This window comes from Callorhinus ursinus, unplaced genomic scaffold (genome assembly GCF_003265705.2).
Source record: "Callorhinus ursinus isolate GAN/ISIS: 27379988/994484 unplaced genomic scaffold, GSC_fseal_2.0 scaffold20, whole genome shotgun sequence".
Lineage (NCBI taxonomy): Eukaryota > Metazoa > Chordata > Mammalia > Carnivora > Otariidae > Callorhinus > Callorhinus ursinus.
The window spans coordinates 3,626,261-3,639,606 of NW_027397082.1; the positions used below are offsets into that span (position 1 = coordinate 3,626,261).

Consider the following 13,346-nt stretch of genomic DNA (forward strand, 5'->3'; position numbering starts at 1 on the left):
CACCGTGGCTCGCACCTGGGGCCATGGCCAGGCTCCGAGGGAGGGTGCAAGGGCATCTTCGGAATTGAAATCAATTCTTGCTTTAATCACAGAAAGAACACCCCGAAGATGAGTGTGGTACACACGCACACACAGACACTCTCTCCAGGGAGGCATGTGCTCTCCTTGTTCTGTTCCAGGTAAGACCCCGTCTGCCGTCCCCATGAGCTGCCCGTGTGGGTCCACAGCCCTTCCGTGTCTGGCCTCAGGGCAAAGAGCACTGCTCTGCAGACTAACCGATTGTAGTGAAATCTTGTTTCTCCAGCACCATCTGCTGACGCTGAGCCCCACTAGGACCTAAAGTTGGAGGTGCAAGCTATCGATTCCACTCTGCCTCATGCCTTAGTAAGTCTCTCCGTCCCACCTCTACCAGGGGACAATAGCTATGTGTTTAGGAATTGAGGGAGTAGGTCTGCTCCCCAAATAGTTTGTCCCACTTACCGGGAAGGTTGGGGTTCAGTGGAATGCTCAGTGATACCAGCCACGTTGGCCTGGTTCGGGAGTAGTGACACCCCCTCTCCACCCCCCCCCGCCAGCGTAAAATCTTACTCTTTTCTCTTTAATTTTGAAAGTTCTGTTCAATGTGTCCTATAGGAAGCCTCATCCTGTCCTTGGAAAGTAATGGACCATAAATGCATAAAGTTAACATTTATATATACAAATATATAAGTAATATCTCCTGGAATTCTACCTATAGAGATGCCCTCTGTGGAACTTTGACATTGTTCCCATTCCTCTATGAGAAGGTAACATTCTTGAGGAGATTAACACCTCTTACCTTTATTAACTACTGGCCAGTGGAGGGCGGAGGGCCCAGGAGCTGGGCGGGGGGGGGGCACTGGTTGGCAGCTGAGTGAGGAAATGAGCCCGAACTGACCAGCCTGGGGGACAGGTGCGGGGAGAGTCGCGCTCCTGGTGGGGACAGATATGACGTGAGCCCCTTCTTCCATCTGTGCGCACCTCTCCCTACTCCTTGCAAGGTCCTCCTACAGGGACAAAGGGATGACAGCACCTCTGCAGCCGGACTGGGAGGGACGCCCGTCCTGAGCTGAGGCTCTGGCTCCATCCGCCAGGAACCCCCGTGTGAAGACCTCGAACTATGCCCTCTAAAAACTCAGGTGAGTGGTTGTCATCATTGCCCTCCTCCTCCTCTTCATCATTTTCGCCATCACAGCAGTCGTCGATGCTAACATAGGGAGAGCCTACCACAATCAGTGTGCTGTTCCAAGCACTTCACGTGCATCCTGCCCTTTACAGCTCCCCATCACCCTGTGAGGGAAGTGCTGTGTTCACCCCAAGTCCTGGGCAGAATGGCGCTGGCCCCCAAGAAGAGCTCGGGGAAGGACAGTCAGGGCCGGTATCCCGCATGAAGCACTTGCATGGGAGCCGTCCTTGGAAAGACGATGGACGTCCCGAAGGCTGATTCATCCACCCCCTAGCTCACCGCACACCTGTGCAGTGTCCTTGTGGAAAGTGCTCGGCTGCTTGCTCTGCACCTGGCCTGTCACATCAGGCATATAAAGGTTGGCTGACTCAGTTTGTAGGGGATTCAGAGACATGGGTGGTCTACCCCTTGCCCTGGAGACCTCACCCTAGGATGAGGGGAGGAGATGCAGAGGGACGGACAGATAGAAGGGAGAGTGGCACACGGTAATCGCTGAAGATGTATACCTCTCCGCTCCAAACAATGGTTCCGGCCCAAGGGGCACCTGAGGAGGTGATTAAAGATGCAGACGCCTGGGCACCATCCCCAGAGATGCTGATGTACTGTGGCTGGAGTGGGCCGGGGAATTTGCATTTTTACCCCGTTTCTAGGTGCTCCTGATGCTGGGCTCCATGGACCTCACACCAAGAAACAAAGACCTAGAGGAGAAAGGTCAGAGTGGACTAGGGTTGTTTTGGGGGGATGGGGGTCCTCCCAAAGGAAGGGGAGGCTTTGCGTGGGCCCTGATCTTTAGCACCACTGAGATCACTTATCTCAACTCTTCACCTGATTAAAAATGAGATTGCAATCAATTGAAATGGGGGCCCCATATTTTCCAAAAACATAAAGCACATTCTTCAGGCCTGGGTGCCTGGAAGGGCCAGTAAAGAAGAGACGAAGTCACACCTCCTGCCCTGGGAGCTGATGATGGTGGGGAAGATGAAACAGGGCTCGGATTAGCTCTGAGGTCCCTGGGGTGCAGTTCCGGGCTCTGACCAGCCAGGAGGAGGCTGAGGGGCGCCTCGCTCAGCCTGTCCTCCAGCTGCCTGGATGGGAACAGCTGAACTTCAAAAGAAGCATGGGGTTTACCCAAGGGCAGCTGTGGATGTGTGGGTGGGTGCGTGGGTGGGGCACCCAGGGGAGCTGAGCCGAGGGCTGGAGAATAGCAAGGGAGAGATAGAAAGACAGAGAGAGATTCAGGGCGGAAATGAGCAGCCTCAGGTTTGGGCCTTAATTATGAAGGAAGTGGGCACACTTGGAAATGCCTTTCCCATTCATGTTTTAATCAACACCAAATTGTAAGATCATCTTGATAATCCCTCGAATATCCATGCAGGGAAATTGTTTCATGATAATTCCACCCGAAATCCTTTCCTGAGCACATACTTTAAGGGCTTCCATGGAAATGTCCTGAGAGCCCAAGGCCAAGAACCTGGGGCATCCCTGTCACTCCCCGCAAAGGCTTTTGTGAGTTCTTGTTTAAAAACTGCAGCAACGTTGGAGAGGTTGGCTTAAGGAGCGGAGAAAACCCCAAACCAACAAAAGAAAGGCGCTCCGGATTTGGAAGACAACTCTGCAGAGCCTGACCCGGTGTTCTGTCTCAGGAAGACGGGGAGACAGGGCCCCTAGCACTTTCACAATGGGTGAGAAGATGTCATCAGGAATCGCTTCCCATGGCTTGAGTTACAGGAGGGAAAACACGGGTTCAGAGCTTGAAGAAGTAAAAAAACAACCCCCCTCCCCCCAAAAAACCAAAAACAAAACCATAGGGATTGTACAGAACAAGAGAACAAGAAAACAGGGAATGAACTGCCAAAGAAAGTGGAATTTCCATCCCTGGAGCTATTCTAGGCAAGAGGAGGGACCTCTTTACTACAGGTTGTTTAGAGTAATGAACGTGATCCCGCCGCGGTGCATGGGAACGGGCTTGATGACCCCGGCGACGTTCCTTCCAGTCAGCAACTCCGTAATTATTGACCCAGGTGGCCAAGGTTCGTCTCAGAGGAGAACGAGTCCGTTTTCGACGGACTTGCAAGGGCTGTGTTGCCAACAGTGCTTTGTCATTGACTGGATCATTTTCAAGTCATTTTGTACGGCAGAAACTCCAATGGGGAGGTCCACTCAGCTGCCGGGTGAGCATTTGCCGAGGGCCAGGAGGGCTCAAGCCTTTCTGGCCAAATTGCATTCCCAATCGCCTCGTGCAGGTTTAAGAGAGGTCCCAGAGGTCTCCTGAAGAATCCTGCAGCTTCCAGGAGAAAGGGAGGCAGCTAATACCCTCCATGTTTTCTCTTGCTAGAAAGCTCCTTTGATTGGGCCTCTAAGGCTGGTTGATGGAGGTTCTCCCGGAGGACTGTGGAGCAGAATCTACATCCATCCTGTTTTCAGTCACTTAGCTGTGAGTTCGAAATTACTCTGGCTCTCTGGTCTACATTTTTGCTGTGTTTTGTCACGAGGATGTCCCACCCTAAAAAATAAAAAGTCAAAAGAGGTTCCCAGCTGGTTTTAAGTCTCCATATCTCCCTTTGTCTGTCTCAGGGAGACCATTTTAAAAGGAGTTTTAGGTGAGATGCCTGAGTGGCTCTGTCAGTTAAGCGACAGCTTTCAGCTCAGGTCATGATCCCAGGGTCCTGGGATCGAGTCCCACATCAGGCTCCCTGCTCAGCAGGGGAGTCTGCTTCTCCCCCTCCCCCTGCTCATGCTTTCTCTCTCACTCTGTCTCTTTCAAATAAATAAATAAAATCTTTAAAAAAAAATAAGTTTTAGGAAACCAGTTAAAAAAAATAAAAGTTTTAGGAAACCAGTTTCAACGTTTCACAATATACATTATGCGTTTTGCAATACACATAATACACTAAATATTTTGTGATGATAATTTCATAAAAGAAAAGCGTTGGCCCTGGTTTTCTTAGGCTTCACCAGCTTGAACGGGTAAATGACCCCACCTTAATGAATAAACCACACATCCCTGGCTCTTCCCCCACCTACATAATACATAATATGGAGGGCCTCGTGAAGCAGAGCTCCCTCTGGTAATCCCCGGAAGGTTTTTGAATGACGTCTCCCAAACAGAGAGCGTCCTTCCTGCCTCTTCCCCCAGGAAGTCACACGGAAAGGACAATTCACCACCATCCCTGCTGCCAGGACCTTTAGAGGGGGACAAAATGGATTCCCTGGCCAGAGTGCCGGCTCCATATGGCTCCAAAGACAAGGCCAGGGGCCCCAGGGGTGCTTTGTTCCTTGTAATGCTCTGCAAGCTGAAGACACAAGTTCAAATCCTGCTGAAACACAGGAAGGCCCCTCTCAGCCCCAACTCTCAACCCTGTTTCTGTGTTTCTTAAGTGAGACGCACACACCACTTACTCAGCTTGGACAAGGTATTAACACCCAGGAGAGAGAAACCCTGCTGGTTGTTCTCCCCACCCAAGAAGCAAGAGTAAAAAGTCCTACTGCGTTGAGTTCCCAGGGGCTCCCTGCACCATCAGATACGGCTCGTTGGTTCTGAATCCAGCTGTGGTTCTTGCTGGCATTTCCCAAGTCTAAGATCATCGCACTTTTTAAGTTATGTCCTTTGACTCAGAAATTCCTTCTGAGCCACTTTTTTTGGGGGGGGGAATAAATACAGAAAAGCTGTTATGTGCAAGATGTGTATTGAAGCATCGTTTACAGGCATGAGGAAGCAGATATCACCGAATGTTTGATCATTAAAGAATGGTTGGGTAAATTATGGACTGTCCCCCCCGAAAGAAATAGTCCATAGCCGATAAAAATGATGCCTACAGAGGCTTTGTAGCAACGGGGCAAGTGTTTGTAAGATAAAGGGAAAAAACAATCAGAATGCAAAGTTTTGTATTTAAATTATTATCAGGGTATAAAATAAAACAGAAAGCATGCATAAAAAGTCAGGAAGGATATAGAAATAAGTATTTACCCCAATTCGTCTTCTGGTAATAGAATACTGGGTGGTTTAAAAAGTATGTTTCTTTCTACTTTTCTGAATATATCAAATTTCACCAAATGAGGGTAGTTCTCAAACTGATGAAAAAATACACAATAAGAAAAAGAAGGGCATCTGGGCGGTTCAGTTGGTTAAGTCTGACTCTTGGTTTCGGCTCAGGTCAGGATCTCAGGGTTGTGAGACCGAGCCCCATACTGGGGTCTGTGCTGGGCGTGGGTTCTCTCTCTCTCCCTCTCCCTCTCCCTTTGCCCCTCTCCCTTGACACACTCTCTCTCTCTCTAAAATAAATAAATAAATCTTAAAAAAAAAAAAAAGAAAAAGAAAAGGCCCCCCCCATCCACATCTCCATCCAGGTGAAAACGAAGTGGGGATCAGCTGGTGACACGGGTTCGGCATCCCCACTGGGCATCTGGCAGTTCCCTCCTAAGTCAGTATGGCAGGGTCTAAACGCCACACCAGAAAATCTCTGTTCAGGAATGGGGTCCCCCTGTCAATTTCACAAATATTTATTGAGCACCTATTATATGTCCAGTGTTAGCTCACTGAAAAAGACAGAAAACGGACATAAATTCAGGCCCGTTTGGGGTGTCTTTAGCATCCCAGAACTAATTACTACCTCTGGCCTCTGCCTCTGCTCTTCTATGTTCGCCTCGGGACGCTGGGGCTGGGTTGTGCGGAGCCCATCTTCTGAGGCTCTGCCCGCAGGGCGAGCTCCAGGCGGACGCAGCAGGGAGGCGAGGCGTGCCCCTTCCTCCGTGCTCCTTCCTCTGGCTTCCTGTTTCTGTCAGCTTCCCCAAACCTCCCTGCCTCGCCTCAGCAGCTGCCTGTCCTTTCTGAGGCAGTGGCTGAATCAAATTTATAATTTTCCCAACGCTTACAGAACTAGCCTCCTGCTGCCCCCTAGACACACCCAGAGGTCTGGGCCCCACCCCGCCTGACCCTCGTGGAAGCTTCCAAAGGTTCGTCTAGCCTCTTCCCTTTGTTCCATCAGCCGTAGGCGTGGTTATTCCCTCTTGCCTTCTGCAGTAGCTACATCTGTGATGTCTTTTTTTTAAAGATTTTATTTATTGGAGAGAGAGAAAGAGAGAGCAAGCAGGGGGAGGGGCAGAGGAGAGGGAGAGGGAGAATCTCAAGCAGACTCTGTGTTGAGATCATGACCTGAGCGGAAATCAAGAGGCAGACGCTTAACCAACTGAGCCACCCAGGCGCCCCATCACTGTGATGCCTTAAAGTTGTCCTTTTAAGCCTTTCGGTTACTGAATTGATAACTTTCTTATTTTATTAATAATTCTTTACAATAAATCAGCTGTTCAAAGAGCTTCTGTGGCCTGACAGTACCGGAAGGGGACAGTCACTTGGATGGGATTGCAAATTCCCAACAGCAAATACCCCTAAACTCTCAGTACCACACTCCCTCCTGCTTCACAGAGAAAATGGACACCTTCAGCTGAGAATCCCCACACTGCTCACACTCCACACAAACAAACCTGTTCCCTGTGCTTGCCTCCCCTCCTGCTTGCCGAATCCTACACGCTTGCTCCCCATCCCATCCCCCTCCTGGCCTCTCAGGAACCCTCCCCCCCCCTCAACCGTCTGTCCCCTCCCACATGGTCGACATTTCTCGAACGGATCCCTCCTACTGGCTTTTAAATCCGCTCAACTCTCACAGACGTAAAGAACATTTCCTTGATCCCCAACCCCCTGCCCAGAGACCATCCTCTGTCTTTCTCATGGTCTCAGTCACTAACTGCTTGGGCTTGATTCATTTCTATTTCCTCCATTTGTACTTTTTCCTCGTTTCTCCCAATCTGGCCTCTGGTCCCACCAGTCTGCTTTGCTAATGTCACCCATGAGTGTTAGGTTCGTAATCAAATGGACATCTTCTTTTCAGCCCTCATTTTATAGGACCACTCGGTGGTACTCAACCCTGTCACACACCTTTGTTGGAAAGTGAGTGCTGAGGCAGGTCTAACCCTGCCGTTGTTCCTTTGTCCTCTGGGAGGCCGCACTTTTCTAGTTCGCTTCCTACCTCTCCAACTACTCTTCTCACTGCAGAGCCCCCTCCCCTCCCAGAATGTGAAATGCTGGCATTGTGGGGGGCTCAGCCTTGGGTCTTCCCCCTTCCCACTGCTGCTCAGATCGTCTCATCCACACCAGTCACTGCCACGGGCCAAGTATTTGCACGCTTACATCTTTTGCTCAGGAGTTCCCTCTGAACTCCGAGCCCATACATACCCACCACTCCTTGATCTCTGCGCTTGAGGTCTCCCACGTGTCCCTACCTCAACAGAAATAAGACAAAACTCAAGCTCTTTCTCCAAAACAGGTCATCTTCCAGGGTCCCCTATCTTAGCCAAAAATACAATCTTCCATCTATGGCACAACCCAAAAACCCAAGAGTTATCATCCATGCTCCCCTCTGCTTCTATTTCCAATATGCTACCAAACTTGTCTATTTTACTTTACACATATTTCTTGAAAACATCTCTATTGTTGCCATACTACCATATTCTTTATCTGCTGTGGTGGCCTCTGAACTGACCTTCCCTTTCCACTTTTCCCTCTCCGAGGGTGTTCTCTGTACTATAGCCAGGGCAATCCTCTTACAAGGAGAATCTGCGCATGTCACCCCTCTACTTAGAACATGTCAGTGGTTTCTTCTTGCTCTTAGAAAAGCCTGAAGTCCTTTCTGAGGCCTCCAAGGCATTGGCCACCCACCAGCCTTGCCTGTTATCCTTCTCTTTCCCATTTTCTGTTCTCTGGCTGCCTGAACTTCTCCTGCTTCCTGTCCCAGGACCTTTGCACATGCTGGTCTTGTTGTCTGGAATGTGTATTCATTTTTCATACCTCAGGGTAATGGCCATTTCTGAGGGAGGCCTTCTCTGAATCCCCCTCCCACTGCCCCAGACTTAGTAAAGGCCCTTGCAGAGCATAGTGTATCTCTCCTTGGAGGCCTTTCTACAGCTGTGATTTTACATTTTCTCATGTGACTGACTGGCTGATATTGATCTCCCCACCGGTTGCATGTTCCAGGAGATGGGGGACCATATCTGCCTTGCTATGCTCTAGAACTCTCAGGGTCTGGTCCAGGATCTGGCTCCTTCTCATAATAGAGGAGTATTTGTTGAACGAATGAATGAGTTTGGATTGGGGACTGCTGACCTCAGGACATTGCTCTCTCAGTGCCTTTATGCCATGGGATCTTTCCATGATTTTGAAAATCATAGAACATTTGGAAAATGTTGCATGAATGTTAAGACATGCAGTTTCAAACTGAAAGACTATAGGTTAAACCACTACTGCCTGAAAAGGGAAACCCATGATAGAAGTCAATATTTTCCTAATTTAAAACCCAAAGAAATTTCTCTTAGTTCATGTTTTGTCATCAGAAATATATTTTCAGATAGGAAGAAGGCAAATCTGTGTTTTGTTTATTATCGAAAGCAGCAAAGTTAGACATGTTACCGTAATGGAAGTGAAACCTTTGGTGAGAAACACAACTTTAGTAAAATTGGCTCCCTGAATCCAGGAGAGACAACTGGCCGATACGAGCAGAGGGCAATTTCTGTTCATAAACAGTAAAAGTGTTTATTTTTATGAGTATTTATTGAGCACCTACTGTTTTATAGTTGAAGAAACTAAGCCTTGTGGAGTTTAACTTGCTTAAGATTATACACCTAGTAGAAGGCAGAGACTAGTTTCAAACCCTGTCTGCCTGATGCCCAAATTTAGCATATTAATCACCCTGAGGAAATTCCAGTTAATGCTATCTGGGTATATTGGTGTTGCCGTTATCTGTTGCCGTACAATAAACCACCCCCCAAATTCATGAATTAAACAACAACCATTTTATTAGGCTCGTGATTTGGGGGGTTAGGCTGCAGTGGAGATGGCTCATCTCTGCTCGGAATGACTCCAATGGTTAAAGATAACCGGCATGGCTCACTGGGATCATCTGCCAGAAGCCCTGGTTCTGGCTCTTGGCTGGGTTCCTTGGTTCTTCTCCAGGTCACGGTCTTTGGCCTGGAGCATCCTCATTTCACTTACGTGTCTGGCTCTGGGCTGGGATTGCTGGAAGAGCTGGGGCGTCTTGCTTTCCTCACAACTCGCTGGGGCATCCTCATGGCATGGTGGTCTCCGGGGAAGTTGATCAGATATGCAGCCGGCTTCCTTCAGAATGAGCCTGCAAAAGACAGGAGCTAGAAGTCGACTGTGTCTTAGGGTCTGGGCTGGGAACTGGCACACTATCACCTCTTAGCTGTCAAAGCAATCACAGAAGACGTCTAGGTTCAAAGGAGGGCGACACAGACCCCACTTCTGAATGGGAGGAGTATCAAAAAATGTGGCCACTTCAATTCTTCATAATCAGATACATTAGCATTTCTCTCCTTAAATGCTTTGGAATAATATAGATGTATTTTTTACCCTAGACTCCATTTCTATTTAGGGTAAATACTGCTTCTAAAGTCAATGTTCTCATTGCATTGTGTGAGTCCTCAGGTTCTTACAATGATAACTATGTATTGAATAACTCAGGAATGTCCACTGTGATCACAGCAGGCCATCAGGGTAGAAGGTAAAGTAAATAGACCAGTGGAAGTAGCAATATTCTGTCCTTTATGAACCTTGACATCTAAGAAGCACTGAAATGGGATGTGACTCAGTTTTTCTATCTCCTCTGTTTTCATGATTTCTTCTCTCAATGCTTACCTTTAAAAAAATATTGAGGTTTTTTTTATTGTTTTCACTTTACTCCTCAAAATATCACTGTTCTGTCTTATAGCTTTCTAAGCCCTTTTCTGGATTTTTTTTTAATTGAAAATTTTGAGATAATTATAGATTCAAACAGAGTTGCAAAAAATAATGCAGACTTCTTGTACCCTTTACTCTGTTTCTCCCAATGACAACATCTTGTAAAACTATAGTAATATATCACAAACAGGAAATTGCCATTGATAAAGTCAAGATACAGGACATTTTTATCACCACAAGGACCCCTCACACTGGGCTTTTATAACCATATCCACTTCCCTGTCATCCTGATTCCTCCTTAACCCATGGTAACCACTGATCTCTTCTCTATTTTTGTAGTTTTATCATTCAGGAATGTAACATAAATGGAAAGCTGTATGTATGTAATCTTCAGGGACTGGATTTTTTTATTCAGCCCAATTCTCTAAAGATTCATTCAGATAGTTCTGTATATTAGGAGTTCCTTCCCTTTTATTTCTGAATAACATCCCATAATATGGATGGACCAGAGTTTCATCATTCACCTGTTGAGGAACATCTGGGTGGTTTCTGGTTTGGGCTATTACAAATAAAGCTGTTATAAACATGAACTTACAGGTTTTCTGTAGACATAAATTTTTTTATTTCTCCAAGATAAATGCCCAGGAGCACAATTGCTGGGTGCTACAGTAATTGCATGTTTAACGTTTTAAGAAACTGACAGTTTTTCAGAGTGGCTGTACAATCTCACATTCTCATTAGCAATACACATATGACCCAGTTTTTTCCACATCATCTCCAACATTTGGTGTTGTTACTATTTTAATTTTACCCATTTGGATAGGTATTTGGAGTTTTAGTTTGAATTTCTTAAGTGGTAATGACATTGAACATCTTTTCATATACTTATTTGCCATCTAGTATATTCTTTTCAGCGAAGTGTTTATGCTTTTTGTCCATTTTTCAATTGGATTAATTGCTTTCCCACTGTTGAGTTTTGAGAGTATGTTGTATATTCTAGATACTAGACCTTTGTCAGGTATGTGGTTTGAAAATATTTTCTCCCACTCTGCAGCTTGTCTTGTCTGATCCTCTTGATGAGGTCACTTACATAGCAAAAGTTTTAAACTTCTATGACGTGTAATTTATCAAAATTTCTTTTGTGGTATGTGATTTTTGTTATCAAATCTAACTCTTTTGACTAGCCCTAGTTTCTGAAGATTTTCTCTTTTTTTTCCTCTGTAAGTTTTAGTTATACCTTTTACGTTTAAGTTAGTGATCTATTTTGAGTTAATTCTTGAATTAAAGTGTGAGACTTAGGTCAAGATTAATTTTCCCCACTATGGATGTCAATTGCTACAGCCCTATTTGTTGAAAAGGCTATCTTTCACCCGTTGAATTGTTTTTGCAAAACATCTGTTGTGTCTACTTGTGTGGGTCTATTTCTGGGTTTTCTATTCTGTTCCCCTGGTCTATGAGTCTATTTCTCTGCCACTACCACACAGTCTTGAATACTATAGATTACTATACAATAAATCTTGAAATCAGGTAGACCGATCCTTCCTATTATTTTTTCTTTTTTAAATTTGTTTGCACTATCGATGTCCCTTTGCCTCTAAATTTTAAAATTATCTTGTGTATACCAACCAACAAATTGCTGAAATTTGGATGTGAATTGTGTTAAACTTACTCATAAATTTGGGTGGAATTGGCATTCTTGCTATTGTGAGTCTTCCAATCTATGAATAAAATAGAATGAAAATATTCATTTATTTAGACCTTAATTGGTTTCTTTCATCAGTATTGTACAGTTTCTAGCTTACAAGTCCTGTACATATTTTGTTAGATTTACACTTAAGGGTTTTATTTTTTGCAACAGTAACAGATAAATAAATGGTATTGTATTTTTAATTTTGGTGTTGTGTTCATTACTAGTGTATAGAAATAGAGTTGAATTTTGCGTATTTATCTTGTATCCTTGTAACTTTACTGAACTCATTTATTTAGTCCTGAGAGGTTTGTGTTTTGTTTTGTTTTTTTATTTTTTGTGGTTTGGTTTTGGTTCTTTTAGATTTCTTTGAATTTTCTACATAGACCTTCATATCATCTAGTAAATAAGGGCAATTTTATTTCTTTCTTTCTGATCTGTATGTCTTTTATTTCCTCTTCTTGCCTTATTACACTGACTAGAAATTCCAGTACTATGTTGTGTAAGAGCAGTGAGAATGAACATCCTTGCCTTGTTCCTGATTTTAAGGGGAAAGCATTCAGTCTTTTACCATTAAATATAATGTTAGTGGTAGGTTTTTGGTAGATGCTCTTTATCAAATTGAGAACATTTCCTTTATTCTTATTTTTATGAAAGTTTTTTTTTTTATCATGAGTGGGTGTTGAATTTTGTCAAATGTTTTTTCTGCATCAGTTGACGGGGTCAAATGAGTTTTCTTCTTTAGCCTGTCATTATTTCACTTTAGCCAATCATTATTACATTGATTGATTTTCAAATATTGAACCAGCCTCGCATCCCTAAAATAAGCTCCATTTGGTAATGGTGAAATCTACATGCCAATATTTTGTTAAAGACTTTTGTATCTCTACTTATAAAGAATATTTGGCTATAGTTTTCTTTTTCTTTTTGGTACTGTATTTATCTGGTTTTAGTTTCAAGGTAATATTAAGTTTATAAAATAAAAAAAATAAACTGGGAAATGTTTCCTACTCTTCTATTATTTAGAACAGATTGTGTAGAATTCATGTTAATTTTGAAGTTTTTGGTAGAATTCTCCAGTAAAACCATCTGGGCCTGGGGATTTCTTTTGAGGGAATTTTAAAATTATAAACTCAAGTTTCTTAATATTTATAGGGCTATTTAAATTATCTATTTTGGGGCATCTGGGTGGCACAGTCAGTTAAGTGTCCAACTCTTGATTTTGGCTCAGGTCATGATCTCAGGGTTGTGAGATCGAGCTGCATGTTGGGCTCTGGGTGTGGAACCTGCTTAAGATTCTCTCTCTCTCTCTACCCCTTACCCCACCCCCTCTCTCTCCCTCTCTAAAATAAATAAATAAATAGATAGATAGATAGATAAATAAATAAGTCATTTTATATTGGGTTAATTTTGGTAATTTTCTTTCTTCCCCCTAAATAATTGCTACATTTCATCTAAATTGTTAAATTTATGTATATAGAATTTTTCAAAGTATTTCCTTATTATTTTTTTGATGTTTTCATCTCTATAGAGATACTCCATGTTTCACTCCTGATATTGGTCATTTGTGTCTTTTCTCTGTTTTTCAGCCTTGCTTGCCAGAGATTTGTCAATTTTATTTATTTCTTAAACAACCAGGTCTTAGTTTCATTGATTTTCCTATTTTTCTGTTTTCATTTTAATTTATTTATGCACTTATCTTTATTATT

The 13,346-nt window shown here is 44.2% G+C and overlaps 1 long non-coding RNA gene across 2 annotated transcripts in view; it reads left to right on the forward strand.

Annotated features, from left to right (window-relative positions):
• Positions 1-878: 878 nt before the first annotated feature.
• LOC141374677 (uncharacterized) overlaps positions 879-13,346 on the forward strand; it is a 29,083-nt gene continuing 16,615 nt past the window's right edge. For both annotated transcript variants that reach the window (XR_012381755.1, XR_012381756.1), the window contains exon 1: positions 879-1,157. This is a non-coding gene — a long non-coding RNA (uncharacterized lncRNA). The remainder of the gene's footprint in view (positions 1,158-13,346) is intronic.